Consider the following 13,527-nt stretch of genomic DNA (forward strand, 5'->3'; position numbering starts at 1 on the left):
CCCCCCCCCCAGGACAATGCATGTTCAGAAGTAGCCTGGTGGCAGTATATGGGCTGCAAAGACACCCTTCCTTCGTCTTCGGTGGAAAGCTGGTCTGTGTCCAGGCCCTCACAATGTCAGAACCTCCCGTTCCTTGTCTTCCATCGTCAGGGGCCGGAGCAAGCTCGTCGTTGCTGTTTCCCAAGTCTCTCTTTAATATTGGAATTTTATGAACTAACCATCATGGGGCAGCCTCTCTTCTCAGAGCCTGGCCATTTTGACAGCATTTTCACTTCTTCATACATCTTGGCCTCAGCAGTTCTCTGAGTTCGGGCAAAGATTTCTGAGTCCCCCTCGCCTTTTAAAAATGCAAACGAATCCTCTTTTCTGCACACACCCTCCCACCCCCACCCCCCACTTGCTTCGGAGCCTCTAGCAAGCCAGCAGCAGAGTGGGCGGGGCTTCCGTCGCCAGCCTGTTTCTTTAAAAAATAAAGTGTCGTGCTGGAAATTATGCTACTAAGTGTTACATGTGGAGGTGTGAATATATGCTTCAATAATTCCAGGCACAAAACCAAAAACTTCCTGAGAATTAGCAGAGTTTTCAGCTATAATCGGGCTAACATTTCTACAAATAGGTACAAAGACCAATTTGAGAATATGGCCCCTGGAAGAAGCTGGCTGCCTGGCTGCCCATTGAAATGCAGGGCCCTCCTTGGCCCAGGCAGGTGATTTTTAAGGCTGAGCAGGCCTGAGGAGAAACATATACTCTTGGAGGGGAGCAGTCAGGTAGCCCTTCTGGCAATTTCTCCCACACTGCACGTGGTATCGTTTAGTAATGCTGCTCTTGTTAGAGGCCTTAAATTGGTTCCGACTCATGGCGACCCACTGTGCAGCAGAAGCAGCACTGCCCAGCCCTGCGCCATCCTCACCAGTGTGATGTGTGAGCCCATTGTTGGGGCCTCCGGGTCAATCCATCCCCTTGAGGGTCTTCCTCTTTGGGGGAGACCTTCCACTTTGCCAGGGTGGATGCCCCTCTCCCGGGACTGGTTCCACCTTGAGTAATGGGCACAATTAATGTGTGTGTGTGTGTGTGTGTGTGTGTGTGTGTGTGTGTGTGTGTGTAAGAAACTGACACTTTTCCTGTGAGGTCGCACCCTTTGCTGGGCAGATGGGAACATGGGCGCAGCCATTATTCCACAGCAGGCAGCAGCCCTATAGAGCCAGGGCCAGGAACCAGTTGCCACCTGGTGGGCTTCGGGTGTCTTCAGGAATGCCAGAGATGGAAGCCCCCACTGCTCCGGAGGCTTCCAGTGGCTGGTTTTTGCAGAAGTCCATCTCCTGGCCTTTCTCCACAGGGGCTTCCTCTGAGTGGACTTGAATCTCCCACCTTGTGGCTAGCAGCAGAGCACTTCATCATCGCCACCGTGCCAGGGCTCCTGGGACGGTTCCTCGAACGGAGCGAGATGAGCCCCCTCCCCCATCTCTGGGCGAGGGGGTTGAGTAGCCTCAACAAGGGCCCTTTCTAAAGCCAGCAGCCATTGTGTGCTGCGTGGGAGTCCAGGTGGATTTTCTAGCCATGAGATAAGTGCATCGTTTTTGCTTCCGTTTTACACGGCCCATGTCGTCCTATAGGGCCCTACCTTTGGCTTGATGCTCTGCTGCTGCCGACTTAAAAGCCCTAATGTCTGAACCCGAGGGCCTGTGTTGCCCTATTGTCCTGGGCCCTGGATATTACGGAGCTGGCCCTAAATGGCAGTGGAGTCACATTTTAAATATGGTAGAGGTTAAGATTACAGGGGCCCAAACAAAGCATGAGGGTGAACACAGCACGGGCACTGGTGTCACTCCCTGGACGGAGGATAGCCCCCAGGGGTGCCTGGGTGGGGGCTATGGCACTGGGGAGACCTGCACACGTCCTTAGTCTTGCTCCCTGAGAATAGAGTTGAGTTAGACTGTCCCTGAATCAGGAGTGTTCCCCTCAGGAATGTAGAATGAGAACCTCGCCATGAGATTTTCTTGAGAAGAAAGCCCAACACAAGAAACTTAAGTGTTTGGGGTGGCAGGCTGGGTGCTGTTGAGCACAGAGAATCTACTAGATGCTCTCAGCCTCATCTGCCCTGGCACAAAGCTGTGCTTCGGGGAACCAGAGCTGAGCCTGCGCCCTGGCTGGGCTAAGTTCGGCCGGCTGAACTGCACTATGAAAATCAAGACTGCCTATTTCTGGGTTTGCATGCTCCTGAGGACTTGTTTTTATTATTATTTTTAAAATCATTTTATTAGGGGCACATACAACTCATCACAATCCATACATACATCAATTGTGTAAAGCACATTTGTACATTCATTGCTCTCATCAATCTCAGAACATTTGCTCTCCATGTAAGCCCCTGACACGAGCTCCTCATTTCCCCCCCTCCCTCCCCGCTCCCCGCTCCCTCACGTACCCTTGATAATTTATAAATTATTATTTTATCATATCTTACACTGTCCGACATCTCCCTTCACCCACTTTTCTGTTGTCCGTCCCCCAGGGAGGAGGTTATATATAGATCATTGTAATTAGTTCCCCCTCTCCACCCTACCCTACCCTCCCTCCACTCTCCCGGCATTGCCACACTCACCACTGGTCCTGAAGGGATCATCCACCCTGGATTCCCTGTGTTTACAGTTCCTATCTGTACCAGTGTATAGCCCCTGATGTAGCCAGATTTGTAAGGTAGAATTGGGATCATGATAGTGGGGTGGGTGTAGGGGTGGGGGAGGAAGCATTTAGGAACTAGAGGAAAGTTGTATGTTTCATCATTGCTACACTGCACCCTGACTGGCTCATCTCCTCCCCAAGACCCTTCCATAAGGGGATGTCCAATTGCCTACAGATGGGCTTTGGGTCTCCACTCCGCACTTCCCCTCATTCACAATGACATGATTTTTTTGTTCTGATGATGCCTTATACCAGACCCCTTCGGCACCTTGTGATCACACAGGCTGGTGTGCTTTTTCCATGTTCTTTGTTGCTTCTGAGCTAGATGGCCGCTTGTTTGCCTTCAAGCCTTTAAGACCCCAGACGTGAGGACTTGTTATTATTGTTCGGTGCTAGTGAGTCCGTTCCAACTCAATAGACCCTGTATCCAACAGAGGCAAGCACGCCTGGTCCTGGGGCATCCTCACCTTTGTGCTTCTGTGTGAGCCTCCGTTGGGTTGAGGGTCTCCCTCTTTTTACACACACCCTCTCAGGACTTCCTGTGAGTAAATGCTGCATCAGTGGGTTCTGACTTGGAAAGGGGAGTTCTGCTCCCCAGTGAAAGGTGCATTGGCCACGTCGGAGGGAGGGGGCCTGGGGATAGTCTGAGGAGATTCCGTTTAGGAGGCTGTGTTTGGATTGGTAGACACTCACCGCACAGAAGATAGCAGACTGTTTAGCCAGCAGGTCTGGCTTTCTAGTTCTGTTTCTGCCCAGTCTTGGCTAACTGGAAAGTGTACATTGTCAAAGAAATCATTTCTTGTGGGTGTTTTGTAAACTCCTTCAGGGGAGTGAGTGAAAGACTTTTTCAAAACACTTTGAATGTCTTGGCAGAAAGTGCCCATGGCATTAAGACACAGCCCCATCTTTCTCTGCAGGGCACAAGGCAGACAACACTCCCCACAGGCACGAGGGAGAACCAGACTCTCCACTGGCTTCCCAGGAAGACACAGTTTTTCTCCTCTTCCCTCAGGACCCCCCAGGCTCCAAGCCTGATTTCTAGAGAGTACATTGGTTTTAAATATATGTATTATGGGACACACTCCCACATGGAAGGAGCACACCAGCCTGCATGATCATGAGGTGTCGACGGGATCATGTATCAGGTATTAAAAGATCCCAAACAACCAAGCATATCAATGTGATCAAGGGAGGTGGAGTGGAGACCCAAAGACCATCTGTAGACAAATGGATATCCCCCACAGAAGGCTTATAAGGAAGGGATGATTCAACCAAGGTGCAGTACAGCACTAATGAAACACACATCATTCCTCTAGATCCTGAATGCTTCCTCCCCTCTCCACCCCCTACCCCCACTACCATGACCCAGTTCTACCTTACAATTCTGGCTAGACCAGAGAACACACATTGGTACAGGTCAGAGTTCTCGACACATGGGATGCAGGACAGATTACCTCCTCAGGAACAGTAGTGAGAGTAGCGATAGCATGAGGGGAGGGGGACGCTGGGGAGGGGGAGTGGGGAGAAAGTGGAAACAAGGGTAGATATATTGCTCCCCCCAATGGGGACAAATAGCAGAAATGTTAGTGAAGGGAGACAACGGACCGTGTAAGATATGAAATAATAACAATATATAATTGATCAAAGATTCATGAGAGGGGAAGGTGGGGGAGGAGCTTATACCAAGGGCTCAGTAAAAAATGTTTTGGAAATGATGATGGCAACATGTGTACAAATATGTTTGATGCAATTGATAAATGGAATGTTTTAAGAGTCCCCAATAAAATGATTTTTAAAATATATATGTATTATGCTTTATACTTTGTATATGGAATGTAACTGTATTAGGGCTATTCTGGTGAGTCAATCAGGCATCGTGGGTTACACATTGGGCTGCTATCCACAAGGTCCACAGATCAAAACTACCAGCCGCTCCACAGGAGAAAGATGAGGCTTTCTACTCCTGTCAAAAATCGCAGCTTCAGAAACCCAGAGGGGCAGTTCTCCTGGTCCTATAGCAGTGGTTCTCAAACTTCCTACTGTCTCAACCCTTTAATACAGTTCCTTATGTGACCCCCCCCCCCACCAACCATAACATTATTTTTGTTGCTATTTCATAACTGTCATTTTGCTACTATTATGACCTGGGTGACCCTGTGAGAGGGGGTCTCGACCCACAGGTTGAGAACCGCTGTCCTATAGGGCCGGGTCACCATGAGTCAGACTTGACTCAATGGCAGTGAGTTTGGTTTGGGGTTTCTGGCTAGGACACAGGTGCTGCAGAGGGGCTTCAGCCACACCTGGGCAGTGACTTAGGGGACCCAACCCAGCTCCTGCATGCTCCTCACAAACAACCTCTGTCTCCTCTGCCCCAAACTGGTGGAGGTGGGAGGAGTGAACCAATATTTAACAGCCTTGAGAATGTGCATGTGATACTTCTGATTTAAAGCCTACTTAACAATCTCTTCAATCATGTGGAAAGTGAGAAAACTTGTTTAACTCATTTTTTTTTAACTTACAAAGACCCCTGGCTGTAGAGAAAGGAAAAGTATGTTCACACACCAGACCATACAAACACACGAAAGCTTATCGCAGCATTATCCTTAATAGTCAAAAGGTAGAGCCAACCCTAGTGTCCATCCACTGATGAAAGGGTCAAGGCAGTCCTGCGTGCAAGGAAGAATGATCTGGCCGCAGAGTAAAATGCTGATGTATACTACACCATGCCAACATTAGGCTACACGAAAGACGCCAGTCATGGCGGACCACAGTCACATGAAATATAACCAGCCGAGGCCATCTGTGGCCACCCAAAGTGGACACAATGGCCAGGGGCTGGGTGTGTGATGACTGTTAAGGTGGGGAGTTTTGCTGGTAGGAGCTGCAGTGCTTTCAAATGAATTGTGCTCATCCTTGCACAAGTCTGTGAACGCACTAATGTAGGGAGGGCTGCACACTTGCACGGGATGAATGGTGTGGCATGCTGCGGAATACATTTTAAGTGATGCTAAAGAAGAAGAGCCGTGACTTCTCTTTCTTTCCGAGCCCGCTCACCTTGGAATGTGGATGTGCCTCCGCTTCAAAACAGATTTTATGAGCGGAATCAAGTGATGTTAATTTTTTCCTTAGGTCCAAAGGATCTGACTTGCAGGTCCACAGCAATACAAGTACATCCAAATGCTTCGGAAACTGACGGAAATTTGTTCTTTCCTTAGCCCGCAATCATGAAAACGTTTAAACAGCAATACGGGCACGGATGCTTTCTTTTTGTGTTCCTCGGATTCCTTTCTCCTTCTTGAAGAACACCTCAAGTTGCTCTGAAGGAGCCACCCACCCCATTTTCAGTGTGTGTGGTTTCGAGATCACTGACCCAGTGTCCTAAGACACGGTCTGCCCCATCAGCGTATTCTGTCCAGTGGGCTTCTCGAGAGAGCTCATCCTAACTCAACCCAGCCAGTGGGGAATTGTAAGTGCCCGTGGTCAAACACAATCACTATTAAAGTTTAAAGTGTATAATCTTACCACGAAATGCCTTATAAGACCAACACAATCAACTCTGGAACTGATCAGACCAACACAATCAACTCTGGAACTGATCAGACCAACACAATCAACTCTGGAACCGATCGCTTCCTAATCACTTGATGATAACCTTCCTATTACCCCTGCTCTTGAGGTCACCAACATCTGTCGGGTCTCTGTGGAGGGGACACTGTTTAGGAGAGTGTTATTACGTACCCCTCTCCCCCAGACTCCACTCTTTGGACTTCACTTTGTCAGCATGAAATTGGCCATGGTGGCAGTGTTTATGCTTCCACAATAGGCACATACTACACATCCGACCGCACTGCGTAGCCTTCCTGCCAAGGAGATTGCTACACAATCACCAGCGATTGTGGGCTGAAGGAATGCCATTCAAAGAGATAGGCCCCTTCAAAAGATACCTCTACATCCTTATCCGTGGAATGTGTGACTGTGACCTGATTTGAAAATAAGGGTCTTTGCTGAAGTCATTAAGTGAAGGGTTGTGAGACCAGCTATCCGGAATGACCCTAAGTACAATTTTGTGTGTCTTTATAGAGGTTGTGGGAGATCTGACAGAGAGGCACAGAGCGAGGACGAGGCCAGGCGACCATGGAGGCAGAGACTGGAGTGAGGGTCAGGGTTAGCCCAGGAACCACCAGAAACTGGAAGAAACAAGGGATGGACTCTCTAGAACCTTTGGAAGTGTGGCTCTGCCCCGACTCCTTGAATTCAGAGAGCGGCCTCCGGAAAGGGCGAGAATTCACGGCTGTTGTTTTAACTTGTTGGAGCAGCCACAGGCAACTGATACAGCAGCGTATCATTGCAGCCCTCTCGCATGGCGCTGGAGCGGGCCCGGGGCCAGCTGGGACTAAGGGAAGACAGCTTCCATCAGGAGAGAAGCCCTCTCTCTTCTCCCTGGGAGCTGCTGAGTAGATCCATCTTTGTCACCACATTTGCCTAAGAATAAAACGAGCCCAGAGCTCAGTGAAATTAGAATCTAAAGGGAGCGCAACTCCTGCCAACATGGTTTGGGAGGCTGGATCCATTGTCCTACTGGGATATTTATTACACAAATGAGCTAATGTCTTTTCTATTAAACTAGGTCCTCACGAATACAGCCTCGTCCATTTTCAGAAACAGTTGAAAGTGATCATCTGCATGGAGGGGGTTGTAAGTACACGTAACTGCTATCATGTGATTGGTTACCATTTAAATGAGGCAGAACTAGCAATAACAAGCAGGAAGATATAGAACAAGCCAGGGGCCATCTGAAATCGACCTGAATTCCATCAGGCTCATTCGTTCCACACACACACACACACACACACACACAGACTGAGGGAACCATGTACAAGGCATTCTGTTTTGTCAGACAGCCACTTCATTTAAGAGCTTACTATTCAGGTCCGATCCGGTGAGGAGGTCACTACAGCCTACATTTAGTGAGCTCACGAACAGTGTGACTTCTAAATTATACAGTTTCTGTTTTTTTCCGGATGGATTGTTTTTTAAGTTGGGCTTTACTACATATATATAACATATCATTCCATACTTCAATCACGTCAAATAGAATTGTACACTTGCTACCACAATCAGTTCTCAACTATTCTTTTTCTACATGGACCCCTTGACATCATCTCCTTCTTGCCCGCCCTCTCCCCACTGTACCCCCTCCCCTTTATTCTACTTGCTGTCCTTATAGATTCACCATCAATCCTGGTTTCACTGGAGGTTTCGAAGTTCACACAGCTCATTATTTTTCCTAAATGGAATTTGTTGAATACGAAGGTAAAATATTTTAAATTCTTTTATTTAACTGCTTTTACATACATTCAGAAATCCTAAAGAAAAAGATCTCCTGGTAATGGAATGTTTTGGTAGGGAGACTATCTTTCTAATGATTTTCAATGACACGTTGGGGCATCTTATACCTTCTGAGGGTTGTTGTTTTTCATGATCTTTACTCATTTGTGAGGGTGGACAAGTACACTGAGGAATATAACATGCCACATACATCCCTGAGACAGATCTACTGTTTACGAAATAAAAATACGCCCATTTAACATACCTAGCTTTAACCATGTGTCCCAGGTTCAAGGGGCTTAAAAAGAACCTTGTGCACCATAACCCTATACTTTTCCTCCTCTTTCAAATACCTTTGCTTTTTGATGAGTACATTTTGGATGAATTCCCAGGTGTACTTTTAAATCTTTGCTCCAGTGAAGTGCAGATAAATTTAACTTAGATCATCCTCATGGTGAGTCTCTTGATGGTTAACCATCATTAAAAAAACATTTTTTTTAAAAGGTAGGTTACAGAGGGTTTACCTGTTGCTAATTGAGCTCATTACTAATACTAATACTAATACTAATACTAACATATTTACTCGGGTATAAGCTGAGTTGTTTAACACATTTTTAATGTAGTTTTTATGGTAAAATTAGGTACCTAGGCTGATATTCGGGTTGGCTTATACTTGAGTATGTATGGTAATACTTATTAGTAATACTCATTACTAATATCTCTTATCTTGGTTTGAAGTAGAAATGAATTTTCCAGTGGAAAGATACAAATGTGATACTATTCCTTAGCACTTTTAGATCTGTTAGTAATATTACCTATCAACAAGAAAATGGCTTTGGCCACACCCATAGACCCACATCCCAGATGCACACTGGTGAGATGTGGACCAGACCAAAGGATGCCTCCAGGAGGCACTATGGGTCGGTGGGTAAGAACCTCAGCTCTGGAGTTAGCATTTGTGGGATTCAGTCCCTGGCTTGGCCACTCCAACAGATGAGGGTTTTAACTTCCATGAGCCTCTATTTCCTGTGTTATAAATGGTGGTGATAATAATAGTCTTCAAAGAGTGCAGATCACATGAGATGAAGCATCTGATCATTTTGGTTTCCTTTTGTCTTTCACAGTGCTTCAGATAAAAACAAACAAAAAGCAATCCGGTAAACCACACACAGACACACACAAGCATGGCGCAAGGAAGACACGATTTAAGTAAGAGCATGTAACACACAATCAAATAATGCTATTTGTTGAGGTCTTAAAAAAAAAACAAACCAAGCCACCGAGTCAATGCTGACTCAGAGAGTCTCTGAGTTTCTGAGACTGTAACTGTTTACGGGACTAGAAAGGCCAATCTTTCTTCTGAGGAGTGGCTGCTGGTTTTGAACTGCGGACCATGCAAATTGCAGCCCAATGCATAACTACTACACCCCAGGGGTCCTAATTGAGATTTATTCTGGTGTATTGAGGAGCCCTGGTCTATTCACAATCACCTGCTGCTACAAGGGAGAAAGACAGGGTTTTCTATTCATGAGATGAGTTATAGTCTTGGAAACTCCCAGGGGCGGTTCTACCCTGTCCTATGGGGCTGCTCTGAGTAAGCATCCACTCGATGGCAGTGAATTTGGTTTGGGCTCCCCCTCTGACTCACTCAGGTCGATTCTGAATCCTAGAGACTTTATAGGACAGAATAGAGGTGCTCCCGAGGGACTCGGAGGCTGTCGATCTTTCCAGGACAGCCCAGCTTCTGCAGGGCAGCTGGTAGGTTTGGACCCCAAGGTTTAACGCACTGCGTTTTAGAACAACCCTTTCTTTGCCACCCAAAAGTAGCCACTAGAATCCTTTGGGAAGTTAGGATGACTATCAATATGGCTTTAAAGTGACGCAGGAGAAGACACCAACTTGGTTTTAAGATTCCTTGTGTTTCTCATCCATAGTAGCCTCAAATAAGAATTAGGGCCACATCAGAAAGACCGAGGTTACAGGAAAGGCAAGGAAAACCACTTTCTTCCCATTAACAAGAGCAGCTTTTAAGTATTACTCATGCTTGATAGTGCCCTGCTAAGGAGAATGCAAACAGGCCTGCTTTTTTCCCCCTAAAGCTAAACAGAAACTCACCACCAACGTTGAAACACAAGGAACCGGAAACAATCAGTGATTGCTTCCTTGATGGCAACCTGATGCCAGAGATACAGGGCTTTCTTTGCACCCAGTCGCTTTCTTCCTGGGGAAACCTCTGATCCAAATCTTCGTGGATGGATAGATAGCATTAAGTCGTTGTGTGTGGGGGTCCAACTCTCAAATGCCTCTTGTTCCTTTTTTCCTCTTCCTTTAACAAACACCTCAGCATTTGTGCAGAAATTGGACCAGAGAAACAGTCTTCTAAGAGTTAAGCCCTTGAGACATTTCAGGGCCGCTTGGATAAAGGCTTGGAATGATTACAATAAAGAGCCATCTTGCCTTGGACCCAAGTCTAGATTGATGACCTAATATATCTTTTCCAGTGCTGACTGCCATCGTTTTTATGAGCATCAAGAACTGGGCGGCTGCCATGATCAACAAATAGCATTTCTCCAGAGCATTTGCATCCACAGAAACGCAAGTATCCCCAGAAGAGCTCAGATGGCTCCGTCTCCTCTCCCAGGGCCCAGGACGCTCCCTCTGGCTTCCACGGCTTTGGCACAGGAAGCGCCTTCAAGAAAAGGACAAGTGCCCGGGCTGTGTGATCTGGCCGCCCAACTGTGAGCCAGAGCAGAGCGGATTCACAGGGAAGCTAAGGAAGCTTAGCTTACCTACCTCTCTTTCCCAGGGGCCCCTTCCAAACCTTTGGATCAGTGGTGCATTTGCAACTTGCATTCTTTTTGTTAAAAGAGCCCTCTACGTTGGAGGAACTCTACCTAAACCACAACCCAACCAGTTGCCGTGGAATTGATTCTGACCCAGGTGGATCCCAGGTGCTGCACAACAGAGGTTTCTCTAGGCTTTGAGAAGATTGTTGCCAGCCCTTTCTTCCGAGGCACCAAAGGATGGGTTGGAACCACCAACTTTTCGGTTAGCAGGTGAGTACTTAACCATTGTGCTACCCGGGCTGCTCTGTGAGCGCTGCACAGACTCAGAGTGGTCCTCTAAGACAAAGTAGAAAGGCCACTCAGAGTTTTCAAAGCCACAGGTCTCTATAGAGAAGCCCTGGGGGCATCCTGCAGTGGCTATACATTAGGCTACAATTGCAAGATCACCAGTTCAAAACCACCAGCCTCTCCTCGGGAGACAGACAGGGCTTTCTACTCTCCTAAAGAGTTCCAGTCTTGGAAACTAGGGTCACTTGATGGCAGTGAGTTTGGTATTTGGGGCTGAGCTCTTTAGTGACGCATACAGTCATATCATCCTTCCAAGGAGTGGCTGGTGGGCAGTGGGGTGGGGGTGGGGGGGTGGCCGTTGAGCCATCAACCATTTGTTTAGAAGCCAAGTACTTAAGCACTGCACCACCTGGACTTCTTGCCTAAGCTATAGGATCCCCCCCTAAAAAACAAAACCCATAAGAGATATGCCCTTCAGCTAGAGAAGGTACACCAAATCTCAGCTTGATAAGAGTGACAAGTATGCACTATTTCCTCTTCATCTTTGATGGGTGGCCCCACCTCCTGGCAAGTCCCTAGTGGGGCTGAGATGTTTCTGCTCAGCTGTCCTTTCTGACCTCCAGCAGTGCTTCATGAATGGCCTACAGCGGGTTCCCCCTTCCCCGGCACTTCTCATAGGAAGAACGCTCCTTTATGGGCGAAATGCTACCTTGGCTCCTAGACTCCTAAAGCCCGGTCCTTTGGGGAGGTGAGGTGACATGACTATCCCAAAGTCAGCCGAGTTTTCTGTTTCAGACAGTGGATAGATTTGGATTAGGCTTCCATACTTCTCCCATTGAGCCCTCAAAAAAAAAAAAGCCATTGAATGAAACTTTTTTTTTCCTGATGATAAAAGTAATGGCATGTACAGATACACGTTATCTATCTATCCACCTATCCATCTATCTATCCACCTATCCATCTATCTATCTATCTACACATTCATAATTTGAACCATTGTAATACTCTAGCACAGTGGTTCTCAACTCCTAATGTCGCTACCCTCTAATAGAGTTCCTCATCGTGTGGTGACCCCCAACCACAAAATTCTTTTTGTTGCTACTTCAGAACTGTAATTTTGTTACTGTTATGAATCAAGTGACCCCTGTGAAAGGGTCGTTCGACCCCCCAAAGGGGTCTTGACCCACCGGTTGAGAACCACTGCTGTAGCATAAAACCCAAACCAGCAGCCAAGTCAATTCTGACTCATATCAACCCTCTAGGACAGAGAGTATAATTGCTCCCTAGGGCTTCAGAGGCTGTACGTCTTTCTGGGAGTAGACAGCCTCATACTTTTCCCCATAGAGAGGTTGGTTGATTCAAGCTCCTGACCTCATGGTTAACAGCACAGGCCTAACACACAACACCTGGAGGGCTCTGGTGATGGCACGACTCCATCAGACGAGAGTCGTGAATGCTGGTTTTTAAGGCACAAATAGACATTTTCTTTATCACCTTATAAATATTGGATTATACCCTCAACTCTATAGCATGCTGCTTTCCACTTGGCAATCTGTCCCCGGCATCAGTCGGTGCCAGTCTCTATAAAGCGATGTCTTTTGTTTCCATCTTCCCGCAAACGGCCCCATAGATAGCCCTGCATGCCTAACCCAAACAAATCGTGTCCTTGGCCTGTCAGCGCACATTTGAGGCTATTAGCCCTCGGTTTTTCTTGTCACCCATGTTCTTACAAATGCCATTTTACACTTGGATCCTGAGCCCGTGTAGGAACCCTGCTCTATGATGAATTCCAAGAAGATGAATTGCTATTAGGTCAAAGAGTATGACTCAGCTATAATAGTTATTGCCAAATTGCTCTTCAATAATGTTATAACAATTTACCTCCCCCCACCCTCCCTCCAAGCCACTCTGGAAGAAAGAACCTATTTCCCCACCCCACCCCCAACAACACTAAAATCATGCAATTTGTGGATGTCTGATATGAGTTAGGAGTTAAGAGGTCCCGCCTGTGGGGTTTTTGCCTTGGTGGAAAGGGAACAAAGAGATCAAAAGTCCCTCTCTCCTGGATGAACTCCCCCCTCCTCCACTGGGCCAGACAGGTAGCTAATTCGAGAGGCAAAAACTCCCACACCCATGACTTTGGTGTAGCTGGATTGAATAAGGATAATTTGTCAGTGAATGCATAAGCAGGTGTGTTAGCTATAGAATGCTTCATAACTTAATTAACAAAGAAATACAAATTGGCCCTGACTTTTCAGCACTGCTATTTTAATAAAACAACACATTTCATCTTACAGCCTCAGAATGTTTACAGCTGCACGATTCCTTGATTTCACTGGGGTGTTTATTGAAGCCATTTCATTAGACAAATTCAAAGGTGTGTAAGAAGGTGTCTGAACCAGCCCTTTGAAGAAAGGCAAAGTTGGCCAGATGACCAGACTTA

General features: G+C 46.9%; 1 long non-coding RNA gene across 1 annotated transcript; it reads left to right on the forward strand.

The window, feature by feature from the left end:
• Nucleotides 1-7,307: 7,307 nt before the first annotated feature.
• On the forward strand, nt 7,308-11,060 carry LOC123521584. Its single transcript, XR_006679998.1, has 3 exons — nt 7,308-7,377; nt 7,910-7,995; nt 10,512-11,060. It is a non-coding gene; the product is annotated as an uncharacterized LOC123521584 (long non-coding RNA).
• The last annotated feature ends 2,467 nt before the right edge of the window (nt 11,061-13,527 follow it).

Source organism: Echinops telfairi, unplaced genomic scaffold (assembly GCF_000313985.2).
Source record: "Echinops telfairi isolate 266 unplaced genomic scaffold, ASM31398v2 ScPeMD7_25;HRSCAF=90, whole genome shotgun sequence".
Lineage (NCBI taxonomy): Eukaryota > Metazoa > Chordata > Mammalia > Afrosoricida > Tenrecidae > Echinops > Echinops telfairi.